Source organism: Nelumbo nucifera, chromosome 1, assembly GCF_055504915.1.
Source record: "Nelumbo nucifera cultivar China Antique chromosome 1, China Antique-T2T, whole genome shotgun sequence".
Lineage (NCBI taxonomy): Eukaryota > Viridiplantae > Streptophyta > Magnoliopsida > Proteales > Nelumbonaceae > Nelumbo > Nelumbo nucifera.
Window position 1 is genome coordinate 103,484,853 of NC_142649.1, and position 16,445 is coordinate 103,501,297.

Genomic DNA, 16,445 nt, shown 5'->3' on the forward strand with positions numbered 1-16,445 from the left:
GAGATGGACTCGATGGAGGCCAATGGAGTCAGGACTCTAGTAGATCTGACCTTTGGGGTAAAAGCAATTGCTTGCAAATGGATCTATAAGAGGAAGAAGGGCCCCGATGGCAAGATTGAGACTTATAAAGCTCGTTTGGTGGCGAAAGGGTATACTCAGAAAGAAGGCGTCGACTATGAGGAAACCTTTTCGCTTGTGGCCATGCTTAAATCCATTAGGATCCTGCTAGCTATAGCAGCATACCATGAGTACGAAATTAGGCAAATGGATCTCAAAACCGCGTTCCTGAATGAAGATCTTAGTGAAGATATCTACATGTAGCAACCATAAGGCTTCATTGCTGCTGGTCAGGAACACATGGTATGTAAACTTAATAGATCCATATATGGACTTAAGCAGGCTTTTAGGAGTTGGAACATCTGTTTTGGCTCTGCCGTCAAATCGTTTGACTTTGAGCAGAATCCGGATGAGCCCTGTGTTTATAGGAAGTCCAGTGGGGATAATGTCACCTTTTTGGTGTTATATGTGGACGATATCCTACTCATTGGGATTGATGTAGGAATGTTGACTTTGATCAAGGTATGGCTTTCGCATCAATTCTCCATGAAAGATCTTGGAGAAGCTTCATATATACTGGGTCTTCGACTCTATAGAGATAGGTCGAAGTGGATAATTGGATTATCACAGGCTGCTTACATTGACAAAATTGTCAAAAGGTATAGCATGGAGAACTCCAAGAAAGGAAACGTTCCTTTCAAGCACGGAGTCACTCTCTCCAAAAAGATGTCTCCCAAGACTTCTGAGGAGATTGAGGGCATGAAAGACATTCCCTATGCCTCAGCTGTAGGGAGCATCATGTATGCCATGCTGTGCACTCGCCCTGACATTGCTCAGGCGGTGAGTGTCGTAAGCAGGTTCCAGGCCAACCCACGGCAGGAGCATTGGACTGCTGTGAAGAACATACTCAAATACTTCCGAAGGAAAAAAGAGTTTTGTTTGGTATTCGATGGTCGTTCACTACAAATTCTGGGGTATACTGATGCTGATTTCCAGTCGGATCCAGATAATAGAAAATCTACATCTGGGTATGTTTTCGCGATAGGATCGTGTGTTGTTTGCTGGAAAAACAGCAAACAGGGGTCCACAGTTGACTCCACAACCGAAGCCAAGTACATTGCCGCAAGTGAAGCTGCAAAGGAAGCCGTGTGGATGAAGAAGTTTGTTCACGAATTAGGAGTGGTTCCATCCAGAACATCACTCATCCCATTGTTGTGTGACAACAATGGAGCGATCGCCCAGGCTAAGGAGCCTCGGGCCCACTCGAAGTCAAAGCACATCGAGAGGAAGTACCATGTACTACGGGAGATCGTTGGTAGAGGAGACATTCTGATTCAAAAGGTAGCAGCAACGGATAATGTGGTAGACCCATTAACTAAGCCACTCACACAGAAGGTGTTTGAGAAACACATGGAAAGTATAGGACTCCGGCTTGTATCAGATTGGACCTAAGTGCAAGTGGGAGCTGTTAGACAGTTTTGTATGCCCTTAGCTTCAATCAGTTTTGATGTACTTTTGATATTTAATGTAAATAAATAAAGTACATGTTTGATTCATGTTGTGTGGTATGCTTTTTTGCATGACCCTAAAACTAGACACTTAATGAGACTTGTGTTAGTTTCAAATGTTCATAGTCGTTGGATAAGTCTGGGGAGATTTATCCTGTCAAGGCTGACACTGGTGTGCTGCCAACTGTTGGGGTGGCTTGTCTCTGCCGCCAGGGTGAGACCCAAGGCACACGCAATGTAGGATTACTTGAACCCTTGAAGGACTAGATTTCTAGTATTGCCTTGGACCTTGGAGATTGATGGGCAAAACTGAAAAGTTACACCTGACCCCTAGACGCGATTATGGTACTGCACTAGGTGTTGGATTGGGCTGTCTTTGATATGCCAATCAGTGAGATCCTTAGCGGGGGTCAAAACCTGGGTATGTTGGGACAATCTGAGAATTCATCTGAGTGGGTAATCATAGTGACGGGATCAACCCCTTTGTCGGACAAAGATAATGATCGGGGATGCAATCTCTCTGATGGAAACCAAACTGCCGGTAGTTGATTTCAATCGTTGGAATTTTGTTTTGCAAAATTTATATATATAAAATATACTTATATATGGTTTCAAATTGTTTGCAAATAGTTTTAATTCCCAGGATCCATGTGAGTAGAGAGTGCAGCACTATTCCTTGCAACCGAGGGAGAGGTCCTCTCTTGTCGGGCAGTGCTTGATCATTATGGGCTGAGAGGATAAGTGTAAGGCCATTTAGGATAATACCTGATGGGCTAATCTTGCATCTGCCTATAGTCCCTAGGTTTTTATAAGATGGCTTGGCCCAGGGACCACTTAGTGTAAGTGTTGGGCCCATAGGGTCCATGTGATGGGCTCAAGGGGTTCACTGGGCTTTCTAGTGAATTCGACTAAGCCTTGTAACAAAGGTTGGGCCGAACCCATGTGGCTGATGTGGAGATCAATGCTTGGGTCCCACGCCATACAAAGAAGCCCAACTGGGCAGCAGTTTGGAAACTTATTGAGCACTAATTACTTATTGGGCCTAAAAGCCCATTTCGAATTGGGCTGATCTGATCACCCACTTAAAGGGGCGAATCTGCAGATAGGATTAAGACTAAACTCTTGATGAGATCAGGAATGGATTGATCTAATCTACAGATAGGATTAAGATTATCCCCTATCCAAATACAAATTTGGATTGGGATAACTCCTAATTGGATTAGGAGGTTTCTTAACCACTAAGAAAGGAGAAAACCCTAATTTCGAATTACAAGAATTCGACCTAGGGTTTTTGCAGTGAACACTCTCTGCAATCTGAGATAGGATCTCATCTTCCTTAAGCTGAAAACTGCACTCACACCACTTTCAGCTTAAGGATCTTCTCCAGTCACCGCCACCTTGCTGCATTGTTCAAACTTCATTGAAAGGAGAATCAAGAAATCTATTCTTGATATCAGTCTTTGCTGAAAGGCTGAATTGGTTCGGTGCTCTAAGCCTCCAACGACTTCTTGTGAAGAGTTCGGTACGTGAGACGTACATTGTTGGTTCTGCCCCACCATTGTTGTGTCATCTTTAGTGGGAGTAGATCTTGGATCTTTCTTTGGGTGTGAACACCGACGTTGGGAGATTTTGATTCTCCGTATCAGGTATAACCCTTCCCTTGATCTTTGGTTTAGATCTGGTCTGGTTTGGTTCGAGTAGATCCTTGAATATTTGATTCTAAAATAAGGGAATGTGGTGGGTGCCGAACCCAACCAAAGATAAATAGTCTTGCTCTGGATTAATAATTTGCAGAGAGTGATGAGCAAGGTCGTTCTCCACAGGGATTGGGTGGATTTATTTCCAAGTAGATGGATTAAGGGGGGTTGTAATGCTAAGGAAAATTAGAAAATAGAGGAAAATATCAAAAAACAAAGATTAAATCGATGGGAGATGGCTTCCGGTTGAAGGGACAAGTTCAGCTTTGATTCGTAGCATTGATCCTTGACGCAAAGATAGATTCATATGTTTATGAATAAATTGGTTATAGCTATTAACAAGCTCTAACAGCCAGCCTCTACTCTTATTATTCGACAACCAAAACAAGCTCTTTGATTGCTTCCCTTATTAATAGGCAGTCCTAAACAAGCTCTTAGGATTTAACCTATTAATAGCATTAAGAGGGGAGAGACCCAATTTTGGTCAATGATCTCACAAGCTCGAACCGTTTAAACCAGATCATACATTTTCCTAACATAAATTGAAAACTTTTTTGCAATCAATTTATGTTAGTTGCCCCCATGATCGAACCTACCAATCATATACGAAATTGGAGGTTCAATCGGCCATGGATTGTTTCCATTGAATGAGCAAGGGGCCCTTCTTGCTTAATCAACAAAAATAATCCTCACAGTTAATTCGCAAAAAAATATGAATACCCATAAACAATGAATTGAAATAAAAATCAATTAGATCTTACAATGCTTACAGAATCAAGGCTTCCCTAACCCTTCAAACAGAAATAAAAACTTACAGACACTTTATGATGAAATCGCAGCTTCCAGATGAGAAAGGGGGGCGAACTCTTGCTTCTTCCTCCTTGGTTGCTGATTTCTCTCTCTGAAGACTGAAGCTCTCTTTGAGGAATTGATGCCTTGGGTGCTGGTCTACCCCCCCTTTATATAGATTTGGGGAAATGGCTGCTCTCCAACTCCCTTAAGGAGATTATTCTCAAACTGGAAAGTCCTATTCTAATTTGAACTTATCCTACCTAACCCTTATCTCTTATCTTTTTAGGATTACAATTTGAGAATTTAAATCTGATAAAACTCTTTTATTGAGATTACATCCAACTTCTATTCTAATGGGCCTTGCTACGAAATTGCTCCGACTTTGGGCCCGAATTCGTCTTCGATTCAGATCGATTCTGCCAAAACCCAAAACATAAAATTTGTGGGCCTTTTCCTTATCTTTCTAGTGCTTCTTGAAATGTCCAAATCGGAGTCCGGAATTGAGAGTTATGCCCATATCACTGATCGGTGCCGAAATTGTGCAAAAGCATCCGATTAGCCCTGTTTTCTTCCAATCGCCTATCTACTTGCCCTGAATCGAAATAAAAGAGTAATAAGTCCAATTAAGTACCAATTAAGTGCAAAATACTAAATATTGAGGGATAAAGATATGACAAATTTTATTCTCATCAGAATGTGATTCCCAGATGGAAGAAAGGTAGGAAATTTTTGAAATTCGCCCACCCATTCCGCAACCTTTTTGGCGTCCATATGATGAATCCTACCATTCTTTCACTTCTAGATCTGCCACTATGGATTCAATTCCTAGCCCGAATAGTTATGATTCTTCACCTCGGGTTTGCCCGCGAACTCGGCTGGTTCAAGAAATCTTGGATACCACTCAACCAGTTCATGCTCCTCCGGTTTGCACCCACTTTATGGTAACTCGATCTATGAGTTCCGCTATTGCTCCATCCGTTTTTGTTGCTACTCAGTATCTTCTACCTATTTGTTTTAATTCTACAGTGGTAGCTATTGAATATAAACCCACATCTTACTCACAAGCCTCCAAACATAAACATTGGCGTGATGCCATGGCAACACCCTTCCATGAATTTGGTTGGTTCTAAGTGGGTATACAATATTAAATGAAAACTTGATGGTTCTGTGGATCGTTACAAAGCCCACCTGGTAGCTTAAGGTTTCACTCAGATACCAGGGGTTGATTTTTTAGACACTTTCAACCCTGTCGTTAAACCAACCACCATACACACTATTTCGTCTCTTGTGGTCTCTCAATAGTGGGATGTTCGCCAACTAGATTTTGATAATGCCTTCCTCAATGGGCTTGTAACTAAGAATATTTACATGTGGCGACTGAAGTGTTTTGAGGATGTTGATCGCCCCTCTCATGTCTGCAAATTATCCAAAGCTCTTTATGGCCTTCGACAGGCCCCACAAGCATGGTTCTCTCGACTTAGTACTAAACTCAATGAGTTGGATTCGTACTTCTCGTTGCGATCCATCATTGTTTATTTACTCTAGAGGGGATCAGCATGTTTATTTGTTTTTATATATGGATGATGTACTGCTCACCGGAACCTCTCCGACTCTCATTCAGTCTTCTGTTGAAATCCTGGCATGTTCCTTGAAACTCAAGGATATAGGATATCTCCATTACTCCTTAGGAATTGAAGTTCATAGAAATATGCATGGTCTTTATCTCAGCCAACGCCGATATATTACTGATCTTCTTTACCATGCTGGTCTTGATGGTGTTAAGCCACTCTCCACTCCAATGGCGGCTTCTACTAATCTTTCGAAGCTCTATGGCTCTCCTCTCTCTGACCCTTCTAAGTATTGAAGTATTGTTGGAGGTTTGTAGTATCTCACTCTCACTCGGCCTGATATTAATTTTGTAGTTAACAAGGCTTGTCAGTTTTTACACAATCCCACTGATGAACATTGGATAGCTGTCATATGCATTCTTCGGTATCTCAAACATACCTTAGACCATGCGTTATTTTTTTCCTCACAGTCATTTGTTCACCTTGCTGCATTTTTTGATGCTGATTGGGCCGGATATCCTGATGATCAAAGATCCACTGGTGGTTATTGTATCTTTCTTGGTTCTCATATTATCAGCTGGAGTGCTAAGGAACAACAGACAATTGCACGATCTAGTACAGAAGCTGAATTTCGTTCCCTTGTAACACCACCACCAAATTACTTTGGTTACAATCTCTCCTATAAGATCTAGGAGTTCAATTGTCTTCAGCTCCAGCTCTTCATTGTGATAATGTGGGTGCATGCTATCTTGCTGCTCATCCAATTCATGCTTGCACCTGTCATATTGAGGTTGACTTTCACTTTCTCTGTGATCTTCTCCTTAAGCGTTCACTTCAGATACAACACATTCCTTCTCTTGATCAGCTCGCTGACATCTTCACCAAGCCACTATCATCTCCACGATTCACATCGATAGTAGACAAGCTTCATGTGCTTCCAATGCCCATTTTCTTGTGGGGGTGTATCAAGGATAATGGTGATGTCACCAGATAATCGCATGATTCATATATGCGATGAGCTTCACAATACTTAATCTCTAACTGTTCTCTGCTCTCTTATCTTGATAAGTTCTATATCTCTCCCTGATAGAGTCTTATTGTAACTCAGACTAATCTTCTAACTTTAGTATTGTACTCAAACTGTAATAGTTATGTTGTATTCAAACTTAATCTATTTATCTGTAAATAGAATAAGGTTTGATGACCCCATTCATTCGAACCATTCTCAAAATCTTGCCTCTTTATTTCAAACTAGGAGGAAGAGAATTGGCCCCACTCAGAGTTGCAACTACTGATGATAAGGGGATGACAGGCTGGATTTGTTCCAATGTCGCTGATAGACACCACCAGTAAACAAAGAAAGAATATTGCATGCGCCCCATTAATGGAATCTGGGTCAACGAGATAAAGGGTTGCAGAACAGCTTCCTCCTCCTTTGTTTTCTTTTACCTTCTCTAATGAGATTTTGTTGGAGTTGCACCATTTTGTTTCTCCTGGTTTTAATCCATGCTTATTCGGTTCAAATCGGTGGCTTTCCCCTCTTTCTCTCTCTTGCTCGCCACCGGTGCAACTTCCTAGCTATGGGATTCCTTGATTTTATATTTCTCAAGTCTCAGTGGGTTCTGTGCAAGAAATCGATCTTCAAAGAGAAGAGAAGAAAAATAGAAGAAGATGGAGCTCTGAGATTAACACTACTAGGTAAAAATAAGTTCACCTGTTTGCTCTCGTTTTTCTCAAAAAATTTCCATTCTCTCTCCTCTTAACCCAATGTGTCGCCCCACTGTAGTTTAACTTGACTGCTTCTCTACTTTGAGCTAAAACCACCCGAATGCAGTTTAACTTCTTTCGGTACTGGGGTTTACCGCATCCATTGTTGATCCCAAATGGGTACTGGGGTGCCACCATTTCACCCTCCCTCTTTCTTATTCTAGTTATAGGTGTCGCTGTTTCCTTCTCCCTCCTTTTTGTCCTGATTAGAGGTGGGCCTACTATCTAAAGGTAGAAGACAATGAACAATATCTTTATTAGTCCAAAATGTCAAACACCTCAATCAGTTCAGTCTCAAAGTAAAGACAATGATCAATGTCTTCTTTTGAAGGGTAGTTTTGATATTTTCAAAAATTTTAAGTTGCACGTGTCAATATGTCATCACATGATCAATAACTAGCAGCCGGTTAACAGTAGGGACCAACTTGACACTTTTTGAAAGTTTGGGTACTACAATGACATGTTTGAAAGTTCAAGTACTAACTTGACACTACCCCAAAGTTCTAAGTACTAAAGTAAAATTTTCCCAAATTTATTTTCCTCAGTATCTCTCTCTCTCGCTTCACTTGTTCTCATTCCTGAACTTTCAATGCATTCACAGTGGTGATTGAGGCGCACCAGAGACACATCACCGATTAATCTAGTCGACGATTGAGGCGCACCAGTTCAATGTGTCTTTTCTCCTTACGCTAAACCGAATCTATTCGTGCAAATAGATCAACTGTCTCACATACAAGGAGCTCGTGCATGTATCCATCGCATGAGACACATGTATCCAAATTTCACTTCTCCCATCTTTTCTCCTTGCTCATTAATTCCTCTCTCGATATGTATATTTTTTACTAGGAATATGGATTTTAACAAAAAAGGAAAGTCATACAAATATAGAGGCATTGATAGATAGATTGATGGTTTGTTGTTTCCTTAGGCAATTGTCAAGACACACGCAGTTGTTGGCGATCCGAAGAAGATGATTTGCCATACTGCCAAGACTTGCATTCGGGTCTAACTTGTGATGGGATCCCATGCTTATGGCCCTATCTAAAAAGGTAATATTTAAATAATACTACAAGTTTTATGTGCTCCCAATTGTACAAACTGCTATGTGAATGATCCAACTCGTCAGGGTGTGAATGGACCGGTTTTGGGTTGGGTCTGTCCAAATTAAAATTAATTTGGATGGATTGGATGGACCAATAAGACTTGTTGAATTGGATTAGTCCAGACTTAATGATTCAAAGTATTTATTGGATTGGATTGGACTTGATCCTTTCATAATGGATTTATATTGGTTTGGTCAGATTGAACCGGTATCTAGTCCATTGATAAAATGTAAGTATACAGGGACCAGGTTTGAATGGGAACAAATCTAAATTAAAACCAATTTGAACAGCTTAGAGGGTCCATACATTGAATTGAAATGGTCCAAAGTATTTATCGAATTGGACATGACCTGGTCCATTTGTAATGGACTCATATTTGGACCAAATTTGGTCCAATTGACACCCTTATTTTTCACTGTTGTAGTTGATGTTAAGGATGGTTCATTGCTTGCCCTTGTAAGAGCTTTCCTACAATGCAAGATGGTCAACATTGTGATGCCATCCCTTGGTAGTTGTGATAATACCATGTTAATTTTTTTATCAATGGAATCGCAGTTCTTATTTACGAGCGTTCATCTGGTTCTTGATGTATTACTGTGTTATTTACATGTCAAAAAAAAATTGGCATGACCACCTTTATAGGATAATAGCAAGTGTGCATGTGTTTTTTAGTCAGTTTTAAAATGTATGAGTTTATATTGTTAAAAATATTTACACAGATCTAATTTAATAAGGTAAAATGAAAATTAATAATTTATGTATAAGACTTAATGAGAGAGGATTAAGTGAGGTGGGAAGTAATAATTGAAGTTGCATTTTCAACCCCTACCATTGGAGATGGACTAAATACACAATTATGGGCACTTTAGTAGCCATTAAAGTTGTAACAAAATTGCTTTTTATACCCTTTCTCAAACAAAAAATTAGAGGGTAATTTTAGCCCCAAAAAAGTTTTACATTATATTCGCACTTTTATTTATAGTATAGAACTATAGATATAGATGTATGAATCAATTCCCCAGAGATGAGCATTTGATTTATTTGGTTAAAAACTGAACCCAATTAAGAAAATACCAAAATAACTGAACAGAATTTCTTTCTTATTATTTCAGTTAAAACCAAATTTCATTGTGGGACGTTGGCAAATGGCTATTTTAAAGCTCAATTTCCTTTTCTGAATACTTACGTATTAACAAATTTAATTAAATTTCTAACAAGTGCAAATTAATATTTTCATGGTATAATTTGTTAAAACATACCCCTTCACATATTTTAAAGGTGTTAATGCTATGGGGTATATCTAAAATTCTCCATGCAATATCTGGTATTGGATGTCAATACCGGTATGCTAGGCATGTATAGAGAAAGAAATATATTAATTGAATTGGGAACTTAAGCATCCGAGAAATTGATAAGTTTCAAAAGTAGCAATCATTCTATAGGATTTGGGTATGTAAAGCAATTTCTAAAAGATGTTTCAGTCTTAAGTTAAGACTTCAAGATCAATTTGATGCAAGTCTTAGAGAGAGCATTGTAAAGCTCAGCCTAGCTTGTAGCTAACAACCGAAAGTGTATTACACGTGTCAGAATTTGTGGTGCCTCAGGTCAAGAATATGTATTTCATACATTAATGCTATGTTTGGTTTGAAGAAAAAAAGTAGGGAAAGGAAGGGAAAGACATGCTTTACAAACATTGAATAGATTTCTCTACTTTTCCCTATCTTTTCCTTCAAATCAAACATATCCTAAGTGAAATACGGATCAATCATGGTGGTGTTCCTCACAGAACCCAACCTCTTCAATTATTAGTGCATCCTTGGTGAACTACTCATTTATTTCCGGCACAAGACACAACCAGAATACAAACAAAGAAACAAGTTGACACAGAAAAACAAATAACACAAACTACTCGAGAGCCTTTTTCATTGGTGAACATTGTGGAAGTCTTTTTCCTTCCCTTCTAAGGCTCTTAGCTTCTTATTTCATAATAATACTTATTAGAACAATGTGGAAGATTAAATATTTTTTCCTAAGTTCCAAATTTTGCAATAACTGAACTTGCCTAAAGTTGAATTGGAAGGATCCTAACAATGCATTAAATCTGATATTTCTAACTCAGTTCATCTGTATTATCTTCACTGATGCTGGTAAAATTCCAGGTTCTTTATTTTCTTATGAAGTTATTTGTTTAATAAATCATTTGGGGTGTCTTTACATCACAGGAGGAAGAAGAACCTTATCATTAATAGAAGGAGAACTTTTTGCTTTATATCAAGGACTTAGCTGAACAATCGCAACTCAATCCTGTACTCAGATTCTCAACTAGTCGTCAAAGCTCTTAAGAAGCAACACGATCTATCGTGGCATCTTTTGGCAATTCTTAATACGACTCTAAACTTATCTTTGTCTTTCTCTAGTTCAAGTTTTGTATATATTAATCGTATTTTTAATGTTCCTGCTCATGAACTTGCAAAATGGTATAAAACATCTCAGCAGGAACATATTTCTCTCTCTCACTACCCCTCTTTTCTTCCTCCCATCCGATATTTTGTATCCTTTTGCTAATTAATACATTTGCCTTTAACTTTCAAAAAAAAAGTTATAAGGGGTGACGAGAGGCTTTCCCATATTGCCAATTAAGTTCAATTTTTTGTTTTCCTAGGCACATCTTGCTCTTTTGCCTGCTGAAGTCTGTCTATGATATTGCAAATGGTTTGGTGAAAAGTTGGATTTCTAGGGAAATGCTGTAAATTGTCGTGTGCATTCACTTTTCCTTTTTTTTTTATCCATGGAAATATGCAAGTTGAGGCAAATGGCATATCTAAAGCATCTTTATACTATGCCCAATTCTCAGAGAATGGACATCCCAAAGAAAATCAGAAGTTTTGACACTTTATCACCACTAATTGAATCAGTGACCAGGCTATTTCTCTCCTAAATGATGTAAGCAAATGGGACATGGTACTATAGTCCAAGGAATCCAAACATGACAAATAGAAAAGCTTGTGGTTTTCTGTATTCATGGAATACTATTAACATGTGAGATTGACCTGGTGGCATGTGATCATTTTCTTGGCCACCCAATCTGAACCTAAATTTCTCTTAGGCTATGTTTTATTTGAAGAAAAAGGTGAGGAAAAGAAAGGAAAGGTAGGAAAATTCATACAAAGTTTGTAAAGATTTTTTTGCATTTTCTTTTCTTTCCCTACTTTTTCCTTCAAACCAAACACAGCCTTAAGGAAATTCCCTCTCACATATAGGAATCTTATCTCTTAAGTGATTTCAAGTAGGTTTTAGTAGGTTCACAAGAGGGGTTGTCTCTTTCTTGATTTTAATATCAGAGTTGCACATATAGGAATCTTATTTCTTAACTGATTTCAAGTAGGTTTCAGGAGGTTCACAAGAGGGATTGTCTTTTTCTTGATTTTAATATCATAGAGTTGCACATATATATAACTGATAAAGAAGAGTGAAAGTAATGCAGACTCTCGAAAGAGAAATATGGAGTACGCTGAATGTGGCGTTTGTTGTCGTTGTTGTTCTTGTGTCGTCTGTGTGTATGTGGTGAAATTCTCTCCCAAATCGCGAGTTTCTTTTTTCTCCTTTCGACTGTATGCTTTTCTACTCCATCAGCGAGGAAATCGGAGGTTTTGTGGTGGTAGACATCTTAACTTTTCCCTGGCCAGTGATATTAATTGGATGATTAGGCAGTCTGATTTTGATCTCCATTATAGGTCGATGTGTTTTGCTTTCAGGTTTGAAGAGATTGTTGTTACCATTCATGTGTAATATCTGGCTTGGGTTATTAATTAGATGATTTATTTTGCTCAATTTAACTATTGTTTACTATTTTTCTCCTTAGAGGGTGCTTTACTTGTATGAATGTTTTGAATGACAAAGAAAACTAGGTAGGTGTTTGGCATTGGTGCTGTGAACATTACACCGTTTTTTCATAAAAGCGGTACTGGGTATGTGGAGTTGTAAGGAAAATGGTGCTTATTTTTTATTTGGAACCAATACTGTCACATAGGCTGTTTTCTGACAGCACTGGTTTTGTTTGGTACTAGTACTGACAGCAACGTTTTCAATATTGATCTACATTATCCAACGTCAAGATGATGTTACATTGATGCCACATCATTGCACTGTTTTCTTAGAAAACATTGAATTTGGTGTTGCTCTAGACCACACTTTTTCGATTTTTAAAGTATGATGTAGAATAACATTTTTTTTTTTTTTGAAAAAATGATACCAAACAAGAGGACGTTGTTTAAAACACCACTTGACATAGTAACATCATTTTCTCAAAAAACGGCATCAATGCTAAACACCACTTAGGTTAGCGAACAAGATATTTCTGGATCTGTGTGATGACTTTAATTTACTTTCCTTTCATTAAATGCTATAATAAGGGGACAATACTTGGTGCACTGAAAAATCTCAGGCTGTAGCCAGTCCACTCCTCTCAAGATCCATCCTGATTTCCTGGGCTTGCATTGCATTGGGTGATGGTCCCTGTTCTTGTTATAATACAATTTGTACATGTACTTTCTGCTTGTGTTGCATGTGCCAACTCCAATCCCCACAGAATGCATCCTACAAGCGCCCCACCGGCACATCTGCCCTAGCATTTGGAACATTTCCAATATTTACGAGGGAGGGAGGGAGGGGGAGATGTTCCAAATGCATAGGGGATATGCTTGTGGGGTCCATTTGAATTCTAATTTTATTTTAATTCTTATGGATATATAGATATATATATATTTTTTTGAAAATTCTATGGCACAGAAAAATGTTTTGGACTACCAGTAGCATAGGCTGCAAGTGTACGGTGGTGGTCTTGGGTGTAAGATTTACAGGTCCAGCGTCCAAGATTTAAAGAACATTGGTGTTTCTGTAGTTGCCAATAATACTGCAAAACATGCTTCTGTACGTACCAAGAATTTCTCTCCATTTGTTATGAATCAAGCTTTCTGTTTATTACAATCTTTAAAAAGCATAATTTAAACACATCTGAGCGTTATACATGATACAGGATGTTTTTGGGTAGTGAGAGCGACCATTGCACCAACAATGCAGAAAGTGCATGTCCTGTAATTGTAATGAAAGGTTGATTCATGATGAGTTGCCCTAGGTAAGTTTCTTCCTACTCCTTCCTGCAAGCAAGCAGAACAAACACCATCAAGCCACATCTTACATTTGTAGTAACATTGACAAGGAATAATAGATAGAAGGCTATATTGATACACTTAATTGGGCTAGTCCAGGCCTAACTTGGCTTCAATATCTGCCCCTGCTTGTTTTAGGCTTCACTGCTTCACAGGGCTCAAGTGGGGCTGTTGTATGAAAACCTCACCTCTCAGCTTGGCCTTATGTTGCAAGGTGGGCAGTCCATTCCAGGTGGGTTGGGGTGCTTGTTGCCACCCTTGTTCTTGCCTATTTCTGAAACCAAAATCCCATTTTTTTCCCTTGGTGAAACACTGCCACCTAGCCTCCCATATATATTATCTCCCCCAATGTTTTAAAAACCAACTCGGAGGCCAAACTGTTTTTGTCTCTGGGTCGCAGGTCACCGGTTCGACCGACTGAGTCGAACATATATATGTATTAGGTATATTTATATACATATATATATATGTATATATAATGTGTAAATATGTTTTAGATATGTTATATGTTTTTCGCAAAAATAGCAGGGCAAGGCGTCTATGGACACCTTGGGATATATAGATTTCAAAAAGTTATCCAAAATAAAAAAGATCACTCCAATTGATCATCAGAGTGCAAAGTTATAGCCTCCAAAAGTTTGTATCTATTTAGTATGCAACCCGCAACCCAATTATCGAATCAAATGGATCAATGGTCAAACCATCCGGGTCAAACGGTTCTTAATCAAATCAATAATTTTTGACCATCTAACAAGTCTTGACTAAATCGGATCCGAAATCGTGACTGGATAACGATTTAAATGGTTCGACCAACCGAATCAATGGCAGATTGAAAACATTGTTCTCCCCTGCCTAATACCCCACTTCCTTATTTTTAAATTTTAAGATATTTAATTGGAAAGGTACATCTGAAGATGTTTTTTGAGCTAGGAACAACAGAAAGGACAAGGAAAATGCCTTCTTATGTTTTCTAACGTAGAAGACCATCATTAGGGGAATCCAAAGGGTACAAGTTAGGACATCTATTGCATACGTGGAATCTAGCCAGCCTAAAGACCTTTGCAGTATTTCCTTGTAAAGTTCAATTTTAAGTTTTCCATATTTTCTTTTAGTTTATGGTGAAATCTAGTCTAGTTCCAGAATAAATATGAAGTAATGTGGAAACCAAGCTTATTGTATGCAAGAAATTTAAAATTATTTTTCCACTGTGAAAGTTTTTAAGTGCAAATGGATGCTTCTTAAGCCATACTTTTGCTATTTGATCATATATACAGGAATTAAGTGTTTTTATTGATCTTATCAAATTTTGCATATCTGGACACAGTAGTTATTCTTATTATCTTTAAGGTGTTAGCAGTAGCTGGAAGTCTGGGACCAGGTCTGTCATTTCATTCTGATATCGTTGGTATGATTATGATGTCTTAGAAACTTCATTCTACTCTATACATACATGGGTATGTTCTCGAATGAATGCTTGTATTGCATTCAGGCTATATATAAAATAGTCTCCACTCTGTTTCTATTTCATTGCACCATCCAGTTACCATAACAGAATGAACTGGGAAGTGTGAGAAACTAGTGCATATATCAATTATGCTCAGTTTATTGTCAGAGTTGTTGATGATACTTCTTCACCAGTTGATCCTGCACATTGTACCATCTCTTGTCACTTTTGGGTTTTAAATTTCTTCGTCACTAGTCGTGCCATTATGGATCTCACAAGTGTTGTATTCATAAATATTTGTCCAAATTCTTGTAAAATCTAGGGATTGGCGCCTTTGCTCTGGGCTGGGTCTACTTCTCCAGACAGGCAGAAGTGAACAAAGGTGTTACCAGTTATTGTTCTTTGTGGTGTCTTGTTCTTCTTCTGTAAACTTGTGAATTGAAGGAGCTCCCACCATCCATTAATCGTTTTGTCATCGATATCATCCCCAGCGTTTACATATGTGTAAGGAATTTATTAGCTTGGAAAAGAGGAATGGTCTGATAATAGTTGAATCGTTGTTGAGTTGTGCCACTAACGCCAAATTGAAGATGGAGCTTAGATCTGATAGAGAAGCGCAATAATTGACCTCTTCTTTGCGGTTTCTTGAGGTAGTACAACCCAGGCCAGAGATTACCCCTCCCTGGTTCAAGGCGACGTCCTTATTCCTTGCGATAATGAGACTGAATTCTCACCCGTGACTAATTGAGGCTCTGCGGAGAAAACCGACAGAGGAAAGTTTGTCCTCATCTTTGTTGTCTGTTTTCCATTACTATTAGAAATTCGGAATATACATGCGTCGTTGCCGAGTCCGGATCTGCTCCTCACAGTGGGACGTGCCTGTTACGGTGCGCTGTGTGAGGACTGAGGAGCAGATTCCAATTCGTCATTGCCATCTCTGTACTGACTGACACAGCAATTCTACCGCGTTTAGTCTTGGTCTCGTTAATAGACCAATCACGGCATCCTGACCAGTGGGGTTACAGATGACATGGATTAAGTATACTGTGATCCAATGCAGAATTCTGAATTACATCCCCTGTAGTCCCCTATAAATCGCATCTTGCCCGTGAATTTTACATCAATTTATGGTCAGAATTTATCGCCATACGATGGGGCTAGAAAATTCTGACACCGCACTGATCAGTCATTCTTCCAAATAAAATTCTTAACTCCCCCACTAAATGGTAGGGTTTTGCATTTTAATGTCGCACCATGTTGTTATCCCTCAATGAGACATAGAGGTATGGAGCTGATGTGGTAAATAGTGATTAGCCTGGCTTTTCGAGTGGAACTGTAGGT